Consider the following 18,935-nt stretch of genomic DNA (forward strand, 5'->3'; position numbering starts at 1 on the left):
ATTGACAGAAAGTCTTCTTTTTCATACATATAATCATTTTTTTAAAATCACTGATTTTTGTAAATATGTACGAAAAGCTAAAAAAGTTAGTTATAGAAATGTATATAATTATATGAATTTTACTATATAACCCAAATAAGCGTTGATGTAAATATATGTACAATAATTGCAATAAAATGTGTCTTCTAAGAATCTAACAATTTAGAAAAAAAATGTTTAGCTCTCCCTCGTGAATGAGGTTTCTTGGTGTATTGGTAACCACTCTGATCTTTGAATCCAGTGATCTGTATTTAAATCTTGGTAGGTCCTATTGGTTTTTTGTAAGTACCGTTCAGTTTATATTTCTCTGAGAGTACATTCTAATAAAAACTGTTTAAATGCTTCCTCATGAATGATGTTTCCTGGTGTATTTGTAACCATTTTGGACTCTGAATCCATGATTTGTATTCACATCTTGGTAGGTCCTATTGTTTTTTTGTAAGTATTATGCAGTTCATATCTCTGAGAAAGAAAATATCTATAAATTGCATAAATTAAGAATCATACACACTGAGAGACAGGTTTATCAGTAATATAATTCCAATAAAATGTAACATCTAAGAATCTTACACTGTGAGAAATTTTTTTACATGCCACCATATGAATGAGCTTTCATGGTGTACTGTTAACAATTCTGGACTCTGAAACTAATAATCTGTATATACAAATTGGTAGGTCCTAATGGTTTTATTTGTAAATACAATGTAGTACATAACTCTGAATGAATATTTCTGTATCTTGTAGAAATTAAGATCTTACACTCTGAGAGAAAGTTTTATATGTGTTATTAGAAGGGAGATTCCATTGTGTTATGGTTTGCACTCTGTACTCTGAATCCAGTAAATTGAGTTCAAATCTCGGTGGCAACAGGTGCATTTTAGTACCTTCAGTTTAAGTCCTTGATTGACAAAAACTTTTCTTTTTTATACATATAATACATTTTTTAAATCACTGATTATTGTAAATATGTACTAAAATCTAAAAAAAGGTAGTTATAGAAATGTTTGTAATTATATGAATTTTACTGTGTAATCCAAATAAGCATTGATGTTAATATATGTACAATAACTTCAATAAAATGTGTCTTCTAAGAATCTAACATTTTAGAAAAAAAATGTTTAGATGTTCCCTAATGAATGTGGTTTCTTGGTGTATTAGTAACCACTCCACTCTGATCTTTGAATACAGTGATCTGTATTTAAATCTTGGTAGGTCCTATTGGTTTTTTGTAAGTACCATTCAGTTCATATCTCTCTGAGAGTACATTCTTATAAAAATATTTAGATGCTCCCTAATGGATGAGGTTTCATGGTGTATTGGTAAACATTTTGGACTCTGAATCCATGATCTATATTTACATCTTGGTAGGTTCTATTGGTTTTGTTGTAAGCACAATACAGTTAATATCTCTGAGAAAGAAAATATCTATAAATTGCATAAATTAAGAATCTTACACACTGAGAGACAGGTTTATCTGTCATTTAATTCCAATAAAATGTATCCACTAAGAAACTTATACTCTGACCAAAAATGTACATGCTACCATATGAATGAGGTTTCATTGTGTACTGTTAACAATTATGGACTCTGAAACCTATAATCTGTATCAAAATTTGGTAGGTCCTAATGGCTTTTTTTGTAAATACAATGTAATACTTATCTATCTGATTATTATTCCTGTAACTTGTAGAAAATAAGATCTCACACTCTAAGAGAAAGTTGTATATGTGGTGTTAGAAGAGAGGTTCCGTGGTGTAATGGTTAGCACTCTGGACTCTGAATCCAGCGATCTGAGTTCAAATCTTGGTGGGAGCTGATGTGTTTTAGTACCTTTAGTTTAAGTTCCTGATTGACAGAAAGTCTTCTTTTTCATACATATAATATTTTTTTTAAATCACTGATTTTTGTAAATATGTACGAAAAGCTAAAAAAGGTAGTTATAGAAATGTATGTAATTATATGAATTTTACTATATAACCCAAATAAGCGTTGATGTAAATATATGTACAATAATTGCAATAAAATGTGTCTTCTAAAAATCTAACATTTTAGAAAAAAATGTTTAGCTCTCCCTCGTGAATGAGGTTTCTTGGTGTATTGGTAACCACTCTGAACTTTGAATCCAGTGATCTGTATTTAAATCTTGGTAGGTCCTATTGGTTTTTTGTAAGTACCGTTCAGTTCATATTTCTCTGAGAGTACATTCTAATAAAAACTGTTTAAATGCTTCCTCATGAATGAGGTTTCCTGGTGTATTTGTAACCATTTTGGACTCTGAATCCATGATTTGTATTTACATCTTGGTAGGTCCTATTGTTTTTTTGTAAGTATTATGCAGTTCATATCTCTGAGAAAGAAAATATCTATAAATTGCATAAATTAAGAATCATACACACTGAGAGACAGGTTTATCTGTAATATAATTCCAATAAAATGTAACCTCTAAGAATCTTACACTGTGAGAAATTTTTTTACATGCCACCATATGAATGAGCTTTCATGGTGTACTGTTAACAATTCTGGACTCTGAAACCAATAATCTGTATATACAAATTGGTAGGTCCTAATGGTTTTATTTGTAAATACAATGTAGTACATATCTCTCTGAATGAATATTTCTCTATCTTGTAGAAATTAAGATCTTACACTCTGAGAGAAAGTTTTATATGTGTTATTAGAAGGGAGATTCCATGGTGTTATGGTTAGCACTCTGTACTCTGAATCCAGTAAATTGAGTTCAAATCTCGGTGGCACCAGGTGCATTTTAGTTCCTTCAGTTTAAGTCCTTGATTGACAAAAACTTTTCTTTTTTATACATATAATACATTTTTTAAATCACTGATTATTGTAAATATGTACTAAAATCTAAAAAAAGGTAGTTATAGAAATGTTTGTAATTATATGAATTTTACTGTGTAATCCAAATAAGCATTGATGTTAATATATGTACAATAACTTCAATAAAATGTGTCTTCTAAGAATCTAACATTTTAGAAAAAAAATGTTTAGATGTTCCCTAATGAATGTGGTTTCTTGGTGTATTAGTAACCACTCCACTCTGATCTTTGAATACAGTGATCTGTATTTAAATCTTGGTAGGTCCTATTGGTTTTTTGTAAGTACCATTCAGTTCATATCTCTCTGAGAGTACATTCTTATAAAAATATTTAGATGCTCCCTAATGGATGAGGTTTCATGGTGTATTGGTAAACATTTTGGACTCTGAATCCATGATCTATATTTACATCTTGGTAGGTTCTATTGGTTTTGTTGTAAGCACAATACAGTTAATATCTCTGAGAAAGAAAATATCTATAAATTGCATAAATTAAGAATCTTACACACTGAGAGACAGGTTTATCTGTCATTTAATTCCAATAAAATGTATCCACTAAGAATCTTATACTCTGACCAAAAATGTACATGCTACCATATGAATGAGGTTTCATTGTGTACTGTTAACAATTATGGACTCTGAAACCTATAATCTGTATCAAAATTTGGTAGGTCCTAATGGCTTTTTTTGTAAATACAATGTAATACTTATCTATCTGATTATTATTCCTGTAACTTGTAGAAAATAAGATCTCACACTCTAAGAGAAAGTTGTATATGTGGTGTTAGAAGAGAGGTTCCGTGGTGTAATGGTTAGCACTCTGGACTCTGAATCCAGCTATCCGAGTTCAAATCTCAGTGGGACCTTATGTGTTTTAGTACCTTTAGTTTAAGTTCCTGATTGACAGAAAGTCTTCTGTTTCATACATATAATAATTTTTTTAAATCACTGATTTTTGTAAATATGTACGAAAAGCTAAAAAAGGTAGTTATAGAAATGTATGTAATTATATGAATTTTACTATATAACCCAAATAAGCGTTGATGTAAATATATGTACAATAATTGCAATAAAATGTGTCTTCTAAGAATCTAACATTTTAGAAAAAAATGTTTAGCTCTCCCTCGTGAATGAGGTTTCTTGGTGTATTGGTAACCACTCTGAACTTTGAATCCAGTGATCTGTATTTAAATCTTGGTAGGTCCTATTGGTTTTTTGTAAGTACCGTTCAGTTCATATTTCTCTGAGAGTACATTCTAATAAAAACTTTTTAAATGCTTCCTCTTGAATGAGGTTTCCTGGTGTATTTGTAACCATTTTGGACTCTGAATCCATGATTTGTATTTACATCTTGGTAGGTCCTATTGTTTTTTTGTAAGTATTATGCAGTTCATATCTCTGAGAAAGAAAATATCTATAAATTGCATAAATTAAGAATCATACACACTGAGAGACAGGTTTATCTGTAATATAATTCCAATAAAATGTAACCTCTAAGAATCTTACACTGTGAGAAATTTTTTTACATGCCACCATATGAATGAGCTTTCATGGTGTACTGTTAACAATTCTGGACTCTGAAACCAATAATCTGTATATACAAATTGGTAGGTCCTAATGGTTTTATTTGTAAATACAATGTAGTACATATCTCTCTGAATGAATATTTCTGTATCTTGTAGAAATTAAGATCTAACACTCTGAGAGAAAGTTTTATATGTGTTATTAGAAGGGAGATTCCATGGTGTTATGGTTAGCACTCTGTACTCTGAATCCAGTAAATTGAGTTCAAATCTCAGTGGCACCAGGTGCATTTTAGTACCTTCAGTTTAAGTCCTTGATTGACTAAAACTTTTATTTTTTATACATATAATACATTTTTTAAATCACTGATTATTGTAAATATGTACTAAAATCTAAAAAAAGGTAGTTATAGAAATGTTTGTAATTATATGAATTTTACTGTGTAATCCAAATAAGCATTGATGTTAATATATGTACAATAACTTCAGTAAAATGTGTCTTCTAAGAATCTAACATTTTAGAAAAAAAATGTTTAGATGTTCCCTAATGAATGTGGTTTCTTGGTGTATTAGTAACCACTCCACTCTGATCTTTGAATACAGTGATCTGTATTTAAATCTTGGTAGGTCCTATTGGTTTTTTGTAAGTACCATTCAGTTCATATCTCTCTGAGAGTACATTCTTATAAAAATATTTAGATGCTCCCTAATGGATGAGGTTTCATGGTGTATTGGTAAACATTTTGGACTCTGAATCCATGATCTATATTTACATCTTGGTAGGTTCTATTGGTTTTGTTGTAAGCACAATACAGTTAATATCTCTGAGAAAGAAAATATCTATAAATTGCATAAATTAAGAATCTTACACACTGAGAGACAGGTTTATCTGTCATTTAATTCCAATAAAATGTATCCACTAAGAATCTTATACTCTGACCAAAAATGTACATGCTACCATATGAATGAGGTTTCATTGTGTACTGTTAACAATTATGGACTCTGAAACCTATAATCTGTATCAAAATTTGGTAGGTCCTAATGGCTTTTTTTGTAAATACAATGTAATACTTATCTATCTGATTATTATTCCTGTAACTTGTAGAAAATAAGATCTCACACTCTAAGAGAAAGTTGTATATGTGGTGTTAGAAGAGAGGTTCTGTGGTGTAATGGTTAGCACTCTGGACTCTGAATCCAGCGATCCGAGTTCAAATCTCGGTGGGAGCTGATGTGTTTTAGTACCTTTAGTTTAAGTTCCTGATTGACAGAAAGTCTTCTTTTTCATACATATAATATTTTTTTTAAATCACTGATTTTTGTAAATATGTACGAAAAGCTAAAAAAGGTAGTTATAGAAATGTATGTAATTATATGAATTTTACTATATAACCCAAATAAGCGTTGATGTAAATATATGTACAATAATTGCAATAAAATGTGTCTTCTAAGAATCTAACATTTTAGAAAAAAATGTTTAGCTCTCCCTCGTGAATGAGCTTTCTTGGTGTATTGGTAACCACTCTGAACTTTGAATCCAGTGATCTGTATTTAAATCTTGGTAGGTCCTATTGGTTTTTTGTAAGTACCGTTCAGTTCATATTTCTCTGAGAGTACATTCTAATAAAAACTGTTTAAATGCTTCCTCATGAATGAGGTTTCCTGGTGTATTTGTAACCATTTTGGACTCTGAATCCATGATTTGTATTTACATCTTGGTAGGTCCTATTGTTTTTTTGTAAGTATTATGCAGTTCATATCTCTGAGAAAGAAAATATCTATAAATTGCATAAATTAAGAATCATACACACTGAGAGACAGGTTTATCTGTAATATAATTCCAATAAAATGTAACCTCTAAGAATCTTACACTGTGAGAAAATTTTTTACATGCCACCATATGAATGAGCTTTCATGGTGTACTGTTAACAATTCTGGACTCTGAAACCAATAATCTGTATATACAAATTGGTAGGTCCTAATGGTTTTATTTGTAAATACAATGTAGTACATATCTCTCTGAATGAATATTTCTGTATCTTGTAGAAATTAAGATCTTACACTCTGAGAGAAAGTTTTATATGTGTTATTAGAAGGGAGATTCCATGGTGTTATGGTTAGCACTCTGTACTCTGAATCCAGTAAATTGAGTTCAAATCTCGGTGGCACCAGGTGCATTTTAGTTCCTTCAGTTTAAGTCCTTGATTGACAAAAACTTTTCTTTTGTATACATATAATACATTTTTTAAATCACTGATTATTGTAAATATGTACTAAAATCTAAAAAAAGGTAGTTATAGAAATGTTTGTAATTATATGAATTTTACTGTGTAATCCAAATAAGCATTGATGTTAATATATGTACAATAACTTCAATAAAATGTGTCTTCTAAGAATCTAACATTTTAGAAAAAAAATGTTTAGATGTTCCCTAATGAATGTGGTTTCTTGGTGTATTAGTAACCACTCCACTCTCATCTTTGAATACAGTGATCTGTATTTAAATCTTGGTAGGTCCTATTGGTTTTTTGTAAGTACCATTCAGTTCATATCTCTCTGAGAGTACATTCTTATAAAAATATTTAGATGCTCCCTAATGGATGAGGTTTCATGGTGTATTGGTAAACATTTTGGACTCTGAATCCATGATCTATATTTACATCTTGGTAGGTTCTATTGGTTTTGTTGTAAGCACAATACAGTTAATATCTCTGAGAAAGAAAATATCTATAAATTGCATAAATTAAGAATCTTACACACTGAGTGACAGGTTTATCTGTCATTTAATTCCAATAAAATGTATCCACTAAGAATCTTATACTCTGACCAAAAATGTACATGCTACCATATGAATGAGGTTTCATTGTGTACTGTTAACAATTATGGACTCTGAAACCTATAATCTGTATCAAAATTTGGTAGGTCCTAATGGCTTTTTTTGTAAATACAATGTAATACTTATCTATCTGATTATTATTCCTGTAACTTGTAGAAAATAAGATCTCACACTCTAAGAGAAAGTTGTATATGTGGTGTTAGAAGAGAGGTTCCGTGGTGTAATGGTTAGCACTCTGGACTCTGAATCCAGCTATCCGAGTTCAAATCTCGGTGGGACCTGATGTGTTTTAGTACCTTTAGTTTAAGTTCCTGATTGACAGAAAGTCTTCTTTTTCATACATATAATAATTTTTTTAAATCACTGATTTTTGTAAATATGTACGAAAAGCTAAAAAAGGTAGTTATAGAAATGTATGTAATTATATGAATTTTACTATATAACCCAAATAAGCGTTGATGTAAATATATGTACAATAATTGCAATAAAATGTGTCTTCTAAGAATCTAACATTTTAGAAAAAAATGTTTAGCTCTCCCTCGTGAATGAGGTTTCTTGGTGTATTGGTAACCACTCTGAACTTTGAATCCAGTGATCTGTATTTAAATCTTGGTAGGTCCTATTGGTTTTTTGTAAGTACCGTTCAGTTCATATTTCTCTGAGAGTACATTCTAATAAAAACTTTTTAAATGCTTCCTCATGAATGAGGTTTCCTGGTGTATTTGTAACCATTTTGGACTCTGAATCCATGATTTGTATTTACATCTTGGTAGGTCCTATTGTTTTTTTGTAAGTATTATGCAGTTCATATCTCTGAGAAAGAAAATATCTATAAATTGCATAAATTAAGAATCATACACACTGAGAGACAGGTTTATCTGTAATATAATTCCAATAAAATGAAACCTCTAAGAATCTTACACTGTGAGAAAATTTTTTACATGCCACCATATGAATGAGCTTTCATGGTGTACTGTTAACAATTCTGGACTCTGAAACCAATAATCTGTATATACAAATTGGTAGGTCCTAATGGTTTTATTTGTAAATACAATGTAGTACATATCTCTCTGAATGAATATTTCTGTATCTTGTAGAAATTAAGATCTTACACTCTGAGAGAAAGTTTTATATGTGTTATTAGAAGGGCGATTCCATGGTGTTATGGTTAGCACTCTGTACTCTGAATCCAGTAAATTGAGTTCAAATCTCGGTGGCACCAGGTGCATTTTAGTACCTTCAGTTTAAGTCCTTGATTGACAAAAACTTTTCTTTTTTATACATATAATACATTTTTAAATCACTGATTATTGTAAATATGTACTAAAATCTAAAAAAAGGTAGTTATAGAAATGTTTGTAATTATATGAATTTTACTGTGTAATCCAAATAAGCATTGATGTTAATATATGTACAATAACTTCAATAAAATGTGTCTTCTAAGAATCTAACATTTTAGAAAAAAAATGTTTAGATGTTCCCTAATGAATGTGGTTTCTTGGTGTATTAGTAACCACTCCACTCTGATCTTTGAATACAGTGATCTGTATTTAAATCTTGGTAGGTCCTATTGGTTTTTTGTAAGTACCATTCAGTTCATATCTCTCTGAGAGTACATTCTTATAAAAATATTTAGATGCTCCCTAATGGATGAGGTTTCATGGTGTATTGGTAAACATTTTGGACTCTGAATCCATGATCTATATTTACATCTTGGTAGGTTCTATTGGTTTTGTTGTAAGCACAATACAGTTAATATCTCTGAGAAAGAAAATATCTATAAATTGCATAAATTAAGAATCTTACACACTGAGTGACAGGTTTATCTGTCATTTAATTCCAATAAAATGTTTCCACTAAGAATCTTATACTCTGACCAAAAATGTACATGCTACCATATGAATGAGGTTTCATTGTGTACTGTTAACAATTATGGACTCTGAAACCTATAATCTGTATCAAAATTTTGTAGGTCCTAATGGCTTTTTTTGTAAATACAATGTAATACTTATCTATCTGATTATTATTCCTGTAACTTGTAGAAAATAAGATCTCACACTCTAAGAGAAAGTTGTATATGTGGTGTTAGAAGAGAGGTTCCGTGGTGTAATGGTTAGCACTCTGGACTCTGAATCCAGCGAACCGAGTTCAAATCTCGGTGGGAGCTGATGTGTTTTAGTACCTTTAGTTTAAGTTCCTGATTGACAGAAAGTCTTCTTTTTCATACATATAATATTTTTTTTAAATCACTGATTTTTGTAAATATGTACGAAAAGCTAAAAAGGGTAGTTATAGAAATGTTTGTAATTATATGAATTTTACTGTGTAATCCAAATAAGCATTGATGTTAATATATGTACAATAACTTCAATAAAATGTGTCTTCTAAGAATCTAACATTTTAGAAAAAAAATGTTTAGATGTTCCCTAATGAATGTGGTTTCTTGGTGTATTAGTAACCACTCCACTCTGATCTTTGAATACAGTGATCTGTATTTAAATCTTGGTAGGTCCTATTGGTTTTTTGTAAGTACCATTCAGTTCATATCTCTCTGAGAGTACATTCTTATAACAATATTTAGATGCTCCCTAATGGATGAGGTTTCATGGTGTATTGGTAAACATTTTGGACTCTGAATCCATGATCTATATTTACATCTTGGTAGGTTCTATTGGTTTTGTTGTAAGCACAATACAGTTAATATCTCTGAGAAAGAAAATATCTATAAATTGCATAAATTAAGAATCTTACACACTGAGAGACAGGTTTATCTGTCATTTAATTCCAATAAAATGTATCCACTAAGAATCTTATACTCTGACCAAAAATGTACATGCTACCATATGAATGAGGTTTCATTGTGTACTGTTAACAATTATGGACTCTGAAACCTATAATCTGTATCAAAATTTGGTAGGTCCTAATGGCTTTTTTTGTAAATACAATGTAATACTTATCTATCTGATTATTATTCCTGTAACTTGTAGAAAATAAGATCTCACACTCTAAGAGAAAGTTGTATATGTGGTGTTAGAAGAGAGGTTCCGTGGTGTAATGGTTAGCACTCTGGACTCTGAATCCAGCGATCTGAGTTCAAATCTTGGTGGGAGCTGATGTGTTTTAGTACCTCTAGTTTAAGTTCCTGATTGACAGAAAGTCTTCTTTTTCATACATATAATCATTTTTTTAAAATCACTGATTTTTGTAAATATGTACGAAAAGCTAAAAAAGTTAGTTATAGAAATGTATATAATTATATGAATTTTACTATATAACCCAAATAAGCGTTGATGTAAATATATGTACAATAATTGCAATAAAATGTGTCTTCTAAGAATCTAACAATTTAGAAAAAAAATGTTTAGCTCTCCCTCGTGAATGAGGTTTCTTGGTGTATTGGTAACCACTCTGATCTTTGAATCCAGTGATCTGTATTTAAATCTTGGTAGGTCCTATTGGTTTTTTGTAAGTACCGTTCAGTTTATATTTCTCTGAGAGTACATTCTAATAAAAACTGTTTAAATGCTTCCTCATGAATGATGTTTCCTGGTGTATTTGTAACCATTTTGGACTCTGAATCCATGATTTGTATTCACATCTTGGTAGGTCCTATTGTTTTTTTGTAAGTATTATGCAGTTCATATCTCTGAGAAAGAAAATATCTATAAATTGCATAAATTAAGAATCATACACACTGAGAGACAGGTTTATCAGTAATATAATTCCAATAAAATGTAACATCTAAGAATCTTACACTGTGAGAAATTTTTTTACATGCCACCATATGAATGAGCTTTCATGGTGTACTGTTAACAATTCTGGACTCTGAAACTAATAATCTGTATATACAAATTGGTAGGTCCTAATGGTTTTATTTGTAAATACAATGTAGTACATAACTCTGAATGAATATTTCTGTATCTTGTAGAAATTAAGATCTTACACTCTGAGAGAAAGTTTTATATGTGTTATTAGAAGGGAGATTCCATTGTGTTATGGTTTGCACTCTGTACTCTGAATCCAGTAAATTGAGTTCAAATCTCGGTGGCAACAGGTGCATTTTAGTACCTTCAGTTTAAGTCCTTGATTGACAAAAACTTTTCTTTTTTATACATATAATACATTTTTTAAATCACTGATTATTGTAAATATGTACTAAAATCTAAAAAAAGGTAGTTATAGAAATGTTTGTAATTATATGAATTTTACTGTGTAATCCAAATAAGCATTGATGTTAATATATGTACAATAACTTCAATAAAATGTGTCTTCTAAGAATCTAACATTTTAGAAAAAAAATGTTTAGATGTTCCCTAATGAATGTGGTTTCTTGGTGTATTAGTAACCACTCCACTCTGATCTTTGAATACAGTGATCTGTATTTAAATCTTGGTAGGTCCTATTGGTTTTTTGTAAGTACCATTCAGTTCATATCTCTCTGAGAGTACATTCTTATAAAAATATTTAGATGCTCCCTAATGGATGAGGTTTCATGGTGTATTGGTAAACATTTTGGACTCTGAATCCATGATCTATATTTACATCTTGGTAGGTTCTATTGGTTTTGTTGTAAGCACAATACAGTTAATATCTCTGAGAAAGAAAATATCTATAAATTGCATAAATTAAGAATCTTACACACTGAGAGACAGGTTTATCTGTCATTTAATTCCAATAAAATGTATCCACTAAGAATCTTATACTCTGACCAAAAATGTACATGCTACCATATGAATGAGGTTTCATTGTGTACTGTTAACAATTATGGACTCTGAAACCTATAATCTGTATCAAAATTTGGTAGGTCCTAATGGCTTTTTTTGTAAATACAATGTAATACTTATCTATCTGATTATTATTCCTGTAACTTGTAGAAAATAAGATCTCACACTCTAAGAGAAAGTTGTATATGTGGTGTTAGAAGAGAGGTTCCGTGGTGTAATGGTTAGCACTCTGGACTCTGAATTCAGCTATCCGAGTTCAAATCTCAGTGGGACCTTATGTGTTTTAGTACCTTTAGTTTAAGTTCCTGATTGACAGAAAGTCTTCTGTTTCATACATATAATAATTTTTTTAAATCACTGATTTTTGTAAATATGTACGAAAAGCTAAAAAAGGTAGTTATAGAAATGTATGTAATTATATGAATTTTACTATATAACCCAAATAAGCGTTGATGTAAATATATGTACAATAATTGCAATAAAATGTGTCTTCTAAGAATCTAACATTTTAGAAAAAAATGTTTAGCTCTCCCTCGTGAATGAGGTTTCTTGGTGTATTGGTAACCACTCTGAACTTTGAATCCAGTGATCTGTATTTAAATCTTGGTAGGTCCTATTGGTTTTTTGTAAGTACCGTTCAGTTCATATTTCTCTGAGAGTACATTCTAATAAAAACTTTTTAAATGCTTCCTCATGAATGAGGTTTCCTGGTGTATTTGTAACCATTTTGGACTCTGAATCCATGATTTGTATTTACATCTTGGTAGGTCCTATTGTTTTTTTGTAAGTATTATGCAGTTCATATCTCTGAGAAAGAAAATATCTATAAATTGCATAAATTAAGAATCATACACACTGAGAGACAGGTTTATCTGTAATATAATTCCAATAAAATGTAACCTCTAAGAATCTTACACTGTGAGAAAAATTTTTACATGCCACCATATGAATGAGCTTTCATGGTGTACTGTTAACAATTCTGGACTCTGAAACCAATAATCTGTATATACAAATTGGTAGGTCCTAATGGTTTTATTTGTAAATACAATGAAGTACATATCTCTCTGAATGAATATTTCTGTATCTTGTAGAAATTAAGATCTTACACTCTGAGAGAAAGTTTTATATGTGTTATTAGAAGGGAGATTCCATGGTGTTATGGTTAGCACTCTGTACTCTGAATCCAGTAAATTGAGTTCAAATCTCGGTGGCACCAGGTGCATTTTAGTTCCTTCAGTTTAAGTCCTTGATTGACAAAAACTTTTCTTTTGTATACATATAATACATTTTTTAAATCACTGATTATTGTAAATATGTACTAAAATCTAAAAAAACGTAGTTATAGAAATGTTTGTAATTATATGAATTTTACTGTGTAATCCAAATAAGCATTGATGTTAATATATGTACAATAACTTCAATAAAATGTGTCTTCTAAGAATCTAACATTTTAGAAAAAAAATGTTTAGATGTTCCCTAATGAATGTGGTTTCTTGGTGTATTAGTAACCACTCCACTCTGATCTTTGAATACAGTGATCTGTATTTAAATCTTGGTAGGTCCTATTGGTTTTTTGTAAGTACCATTCAGTTCATATCTCTCTGAGAGTACATTCTTATAAAAATATTTAGATGCTCCCTAATGGATGAGGTTTCATGGTGTATTGGTAAACATTTTGGACTCTGAATCCATGATCTATATTTACATCTTGGTAGGTTCTATTGGTTTTGTTGTAAGCACAATACAGTTAATATCTCTGAGAAAGAAAATATCTATAAATTGCATAAATTAAGAATCTTACACACTGAGAGACAGGTTTATCTGTCATTTAATTCCAATAAAATGTATCCACTAAGAATCTTATACTCTGACCAAAAATGTACATGCTACCATATGAATGAGGTTTCATTGTGTACTGTTAACAATTATGGACTCTGAAACCTATAATCTGTATCAAAATTTGGTAGGTCCTAATGGCTTTTTTTGTAAATACAATGTAATACTTATCTATCTGATTATTATTCCTGTAACTTGTAGAAAATAAGATCTCACACTCTAAGAGAAAGTTGTATATGTGGTGTTAGAAGAGAGGTTCCGTGGTGTAATGGTTAGCACTCTGGACTCTGAATCCAGCGATCCGGGTTCAAATCTCGGTGGGAACTTATGTGTTTTAGTACCTTTAGTTTAAGTTCCTGATTGACAGAAAGTCTTCTGTTTCATACATATAATAATTTTTTTAAATCACTGATTTTTGTAAATATGTACGAAAAGCTAAAAAAAGGTAGTTATAGAAATGTATGTAATTATATGAATTTTACTATATAACCCAAATAAACGTTGATGTAAATATATGTACAATAATTGCAATAAAATGTGTCTTCTAAGAATCTAACATTTTAGAAAAAAATGTTTAGCTCTCCCTCGTGAATGAGGTTTCTTGGTGTATTGGTAACCACTCTGAACTTTGAATCCAGTGATCTGTATTTAAATCTTGGTAGGTCCTATTGGTTTTTTGTAAGTACCATTCAGTTCATATTTCTCTGAGAGTACATTCTAATAAAAACTGTTTAAATGCTTCCTCATGAATGAGGTTTCCTGGTGTATTTTTAACCATTTTGGACTCTGAATCCATGATTTGTATTTACATCTTGGTAGGTCCTATTGTTTTTTTGTAAGTATTATGCAGTTCATATCTCTGAGAAAGAAAATATCTATAAATTGCATAAATTAAGAATCATACACACTGAGAGACAGGTTTATCTGTAATATAATTCCAATAAAATGTAACCTCTAAGAATCTTACACTGTGAGAAAATTTTTTACATGCCACCATATGAATGAGCTTTCATGGTGTACTGTTAACAATTCTGGACTCTGAAACCAATAATCTGTATATACAAATTGGTAGGTCCTAATGGTTTTATTTGTAAATACAATGTAGTACATATCTCTCTGAATGAATATTTCTGTATCTTGTAGAAATTAAGATCTTACACTCTGAGAGAAAGTTTTATATGTGTTATTAGAAGGGAGATTCCATGGTGTTATGGTTAGCACTCTGTACTCTGAATCCAGTAAATTGAGTTCAAATCTCGGTGGCACCAGGTGCATTTTAGTACCTTCAGTTTAAGTCCTTGATTGACAAAAACTTTTCTTTTTTATACATATAATACATTTTTTAAATCACTGATTATTGTAAATATGTACTAAAATCTAAAAAAAGGTAGTTATAGAAATGTTTGTAATTATATGAATTTTACTGTGTAATCCAAATAAGCATTGATGTTAATATATGTACAATAACTTCAATAAAATGTGTCTTCTAAGAATCTAACATTTTAGAAAAAAAATGTTTAGATGTTCCCTAATGAATGTGGTTTCTTGGTGTATTAGTAACCACTCCACTCTGATCTTTGAATACAGTGATCTGTATTTAAATCTTGGTAGGTCCTATTGGTTTTTTGTAAGTACCATTCAGTTCATATCTCTCTGAGAGTACATTCTTATAAAAATATTTAGATGCTCCCTAATGGATGAGGTTTCATGGTGTATTGGTAAACATTTTGGACTCTGAATCCATGATCTATATTTACATCTTGGTAGGTTCTATTGGTTTTGTTGTAAGCACAATACAGTTAATATCTCTGAGAAAGAAAATATCTATAAATTGCATAAATTAAGAATCTTACACACTGAGTGACAGGTTTATCTGTCATTTAATTCCAATAAAATGTATCCACTAAGAATCTTATACTCTGACCAAAAATGTACATGCTACCATATGAATGAGGTTTCATTGTGTACTGTTAACAATTATGGACTCTGAAACCTATAATCTGTATCAAAATTTGGTAGGTCCTAATGGCTTTTTTTGTAAATACAATGTAATACTTATCTATCTGATTATTATTCCTGTAACTTGTAGAAAATAAGATCTCACACTCTAAGAGAAAGTTGTATATGTGGTGTTAGAAGAGAGGTTCCGTGGTGTAATGGTTAGCACTCTGGACTCTGAATCCAGCTATCCGAGTTCAAATCTCGGTGGGACCTGATGTGTTTTAGTACCTTTAGTTTAAGTTCCTGATTGACAGAAAGTCTTCTTTTTCATACATATAATAATTTTTTTAAATCACTGATTTTTGTAAATATGTACGAAAAGCTAAAAAAGGTAGTTATAGAAATGTATGTAATTATATGAATTTTACTATATAACCCAAATAAGCGTTGATGTAAATATATGTACAATAATTGCAATAAAATGTGTCTTCTAAGAATCTAACATTTTAGAAAAAAATGTTTAGCTCTCCCTCGTGAATGAGGTTTCTTGGTGTATTGGTAACCACTCTGAACTTTGAATCCAGTGATCTGTATTTAAATCTTGGTAGGTCCTATTGGTTTTTTGTAAGTACCGTTCAGTTCATATTTCTCTGAGAGTACATTCTAATAAAAACTTTTTAAATGCTTCCTCATGAATGAGGTTTCCTGGTGTATTTGTAACCATTTTGGACTCTGAATCCATGATTTGTATTTACATCTTGGTAGGTCCTATTGTTTTTTTGTAAGTATTATGCAGTTCATATCTCTGAGAAAGAAAATATCTATAAATTGCATAAATTAAGAATCATACACACTGAGAGACAGGTTTATCTGTAATATAATTCCAATAAAATGAAACCTCTAAGAATCTTACACTGTGAGAAAATTTTTTACATGCCACCATATGAATGAGCTTTCATGGTGTACTGTTAACAATTCTGGACTCTGAAACCAATAATCTGTATATACAAATTGGTAGGTCCTAATGGTTTTATTTGTAAATACAATGTAGTACATATCTCTCTGAATGAATATTTCTGTATCTTGTAGAAATTAAGATCTTACACTCTGAGAGAAAGTTTTATATGTGTTATTAGAAGGGCGATTCCATGGTGTTATGGTTAGCACTCTGTACTCTGAATCCAGTAAATTGAGTTCAAATCTCGGTGGCACCAGGTGCATTTTAGTACCTTCAGTTTAAGTCCTTGATTGACAAAAACTTTTCTTTTTTATACATATAATACATTTTTAAATCACTGATTATTGTAAATATGTACTAAAATCTAAAAAAAGGTAGTTATAGAAATGTTTGTAATTATATGAATTTTACTGTGTAATCCAAATAAGCATTGATGTTAATATATGTACAATAACTTCAATAAAATGTGTCTTCTAAGAATCTAACATTTTAGAAAAAAAATGTTTAGATGTTCCCTAATGAATGTGGTTTCTTGGTGTATTAGTAACCACTCCACTCTGATCTTTGAATACAGTGATCTGTATTTAAATCTTGGTAGGTCCTATTGGTTTTTTGTAAGTACCATTCAGTTCATATCTCTCTGAGAGTACATTCTTATAAAAATATTTAGATGCTCCCTAATGGATGAGGTTTCATGGTGTATTGGTAAACATTTTGGACTCTGAATCCATGATCTATATTTACATCTTGGTAGGTTCTATTGGTTTTGTTGTAAGCACAATACAGTTAATATCTCTGAGAAAGAAAATATCTATAAATTGCATAAATTAAGAATCTTACACACTGAGTGACAGGTTTATCTGTCATTTAATTCCAATAAAATGTTTCCACTAAGAATCTTATACTCTGACCAAAAATGTACATGCTACCATATGAATGAGGTTTCATTGTGTACTGTTAACAATTATGGACTCTGAAACCTATAATCTGTATCAAAATTTTGTAGGTCCTAATGGCTTTTTTTGTAAATACAATGTAATACTTATCTATCTGATTATTATTCCTGTAACTTGTAGAAAATAAGATCTCACACTCTAAGAGAAAGTTGTATATGTGGTGTTAGAAGAGAGGTTCCGTGGTGTAATGGTTAGCACTCTGGACTCTGAATCCAGCGAACCGAGTTCAAATCTCGGTGGGAGCTGATGTGTTTTAGTACTTTTAGTTTAAGTTCCTGATTGACAGAAAGTCTTCTTTTTCATACATATAATATTTTTTTTAAATCACTGATTTTTGTAAATATGTACGAAAAGCTAAAAAAGGTCGTTATAGAAATGTATGTAATTATATGAATTTTACTATATAACCCAAATAAGCGTTGATGTAAATATATGTACAATAATTGCAATAAAATGTGTCTTCTAAGAATCTAACATTTTAGAAAAAAATGTTTCGCTCTCCCTCGTGAATGAGGTTTCTTGGTGTATTGGTAACCACTCTGAACTTTGAATCCAGTGATCTGTATTTAAATCTTGGTAGGTCCTATTGGTTTTTTGTAAGTACCGTTCAGTTCATATTTCTCTGAGAGTACATTCTAATAAAAACTGTTTAAATGCTTCCTCATGAATGAGGTTTCCTGGTGTATTTGTAACCATTTTGGACTCTGAATCCATGATTTGTATTTACATCTTGGTAGGTCCTATTGTTTTTTTGTAAGTATTATGCAGTTCATATCTCTGAGAAACAAAATATCTATAAATTGCATAAATTAAGAATCATACACACTGAGAGACAGGTTTATCTGTAATATAATTCCAATAAAATGTAACCTCTAAGAATCTTACACTGTGAGAAAAATTTTTACATGCCACCATATGAATGAGCTTTCATGGTGTACTGTTAACAATTCTGGACTCTGAAACCAATAATCTGTATATACAAATTGGTAGGTCCTAATGGTTTTATTTGTAAATACAATGTAGTACATATCTCTCTGAATGAATATTTCTGTATCTTGTAGAAATTAAGATCTTACACTCTGAGAGAAAGTTTTATATGTGTTATTAGAAGGGAGATTCCATGGTGTTATGGTTAGCACTCTGTACTCTGAATCCAGTAAATTGAGTTCAAATCTCGGTGGCACCAGGTGCATTTTAGTACCTTCAGTTTAAGTCCTTGATTGACAAAAACTTTTCTTTTTTATACATATAATACATTTTTAAATCACTGATTATTGTAAATATGT

The 18,935-nt window shown here is 30.3% G+C and overlaps 7 non-coding genes across 7 annotated transcripts; all 7 read left to right on the forward strand.

Annotated features, from left to right (window-relative positions):
- Positions 1–3,669: 3,669 nt before the first annotated feature.
- On the forward strand, positions 3,670–3,741 carry TRNAQ-CUG (transfer RNA glutamine (anticodon CUG)). Its single transcript has one exon. It is a non-coding gene; the product is annotated as a tRNA-Gln (tRNA).
- A 1,815-nt stretch (positions 3,742–5,556) lies between these two features.
- On the forward strand, positions 5,557–5,628 carry TRNAQ-CUG (transfer RNA glutamine (anticodon CUG)). Its single transcript has one exon. It is a non-coding gene; the product is annotated as a tRNA-Gln (tRNA).
- Positions 5,629–7,443: 1,815 nt separating this feature from the next.
- TRNAQ-CUG (transfer RNA glutamine (anticodon CUG)) lies at positions 7,444–7,515 on the forward strand. The gene has a single exon. It is a non-coding gene; the product is annotated as a tRNA-Gln (tRNA).
- A 1,814-nt stretch (positions 7,516–9,329) lies between these two features.
- Positions 9,330–9,401, forward strand: TRNAQ-CUG (transfer RNA glutamine (anticodon CUG)). Its single transcript has one exon. It is a non-coding gene; the product is annotated as a tRNA-Gln (tRNA).
- A 4,647-nt stretch (positions 9,402–14,048) lies between these two features.
- On the forward strand, positions 14,049–14,120 carry TRNAQ-CUG (transfer RNA glutamine (anticodon CUG)). The gene has a single exon. It is a non-coding gene; the product is annotated as a tRNA-Gln (tRNA).
- Positions 14,121–15,936: 1,816 nt separating this feature from the next.
- Positions 15,937–16,008, forward strand: TRNAQ-CUG (transfer RNA glutamine (anticodon CUG)). Its single transcript has one exon. It is a non-coding gene; the product is annotated as a tRNA-Gln (tRNA).
- A 1,814-nt stretch (positions 16,009–17,822) lies between these two features.
- Positions 17,823–17,894, forward strand: TRNAQ-CUG (transfer RNA glutamine (anticodon CUG)). The gene has a single exon. It is a non-coding gene; the product is annotated as a tRNA-Gln (tRNA).
- Positions 17,895–18,935: the final 1,041 nt, after the last annotated feature.

Source organism: Pseudophryne corroboree, chromosome 11, assembly GCF_028390025.1.
Source record: "Pseudophryne corroboree isolate aPseCor3 chromosome 11, aPseCor3.hap2, whole genome shotgun sequence".
NCBI classification, from domain to species: Eukaryota; Metazoa; Chordata; class Amphibia; order Anura; family Myobatrachidae; genus Pseudophryne; species Pseudophryne corroboree.